Below are 1,212 nucleotides of genomic sequence, written 5' to 3' on the forward strand. Positions count from 1 at the left end.
GACAGTGAAACAAGAGATCTCACTTTGTAACTTACCTGTATCAAACCAATCTGGAGATTATCAGTTCCTTTATATGAATATTCTTTGACATTATATAACAAGTTATTAACAGAAACCATAAAAGTCACAAACCTTACATTCTCTAATTTCTCAATCAACTTTTCTTAGAGTTTTGAAGACATAAAAATAAAAACCATCTGAAATAACAGCACTCAAACACCACAAACATTTGTGATGAGGTGCAGCAATCGATTTTAAGCTTCATATTTTCCAGGTTTTAGCTAAAATAACCCTTACCACAGTTTCTTAGATTTTTGTCAGCCTTCTTTGGGGGCACTTTTGCCTTATTGGGCATAAATAGAAGACATTATTAAATGTGTTACTGATTCATACTGAGAACACAGTATAAGTGGGTGTCTAACCCCTGAGGGGCACACGGAAACACAACACCTCCCAAAGAAACGGTGAGTGCTCCAAGTTATCCTGCATTAGGCAGTTTCACAGAATCATTTGTTCTCTGAGTTCGAAGCCTGTGACTTGATCTTCCTAGCAGCTTCAAGAACAGAAAGTGGGTTTACTTTGTCTCCAAATTCTTTTTCTCGGTGCTCAGGAAGAATGCCCTGTTTTCCTGATCCCACCACAAAAACTCCACCAAGGATGAAGCCTTCACCTTCTAGGTTTCCAGAGTAGCCTCCATTCCAGGCCCGGAAGAAGTTGTACCACACTCCCAGTCGGATAAATCCCATAAACATCATCTTCCACCTTTGTGGACCATAGAACTTTTCTTTTCATCCAGGAAGATTTCTCCTTTCAAATAAGACTGGAAGTCCTTCACTTCAGTCCCGATCTGCTCCTTCACCACAGCATTGAGCAGGATGCCCAGCTCCTCCAGTTTGGGTTTCAGAGAGGACAAGTCTGCAGCTTCCTCTCGACAGAGGAAACAACCTGGCCTCCGCACAGCCGTGATCACAGCTCCATTCTTTTCCCATAGCTCTTTTGCTTTGAAAGTTCTTGGTTCCTTGTCTAGTGTTTTCAGGGCTCTGTCCTCCAGATACTCCAGTGCTGCTCTCTGCGGCTTGGACAGAAACACATCAGTGTTGGCCAGGAGCAGTGCCAAGGCAGCAGCACCCAGGGCTCCTGCGCCGATGGACCACATTCTCATGGTGAAGAAACTTGGATCCTGAAATGTAACTTTTCTCCTGCCTGCTCTGG

The 1,212-nt window shown here is 43.5% G+C and overlaps 1 pseudogene across 1 annotated transcript; it reads right to left on the reverse strand.

The window, feature by feature from the left end:
- Positions 1–435: 435 nt before the first annotated feature.
- LOC100950753 lies at positions 436–1,212 on the reverse strand (annotated as a pseudogene). The gene has a single exon (XR_001161587.2). The product of XR_001161587.2 is annotated as a redox-regulatory protein FAM213A pseudogene (transcript).

The sequence above is a fragment of the Otolemur garnettii genome, unplaced genomic scaffold (genome assembly GCF_000181295.1).
Source record: "Otolemur garnettii isolate 467f Iridium unplaced genomic scaffold, OtoGar3 scaffold00115, whole genome shotgun sequence".
Classification (NCBI taxonomy): domain Eukaryota; kingdom Metazoa; phylum Chordata; class Mammalia; order Primates; family Galagidae; genus Otolemur; species Otolemur garnettii.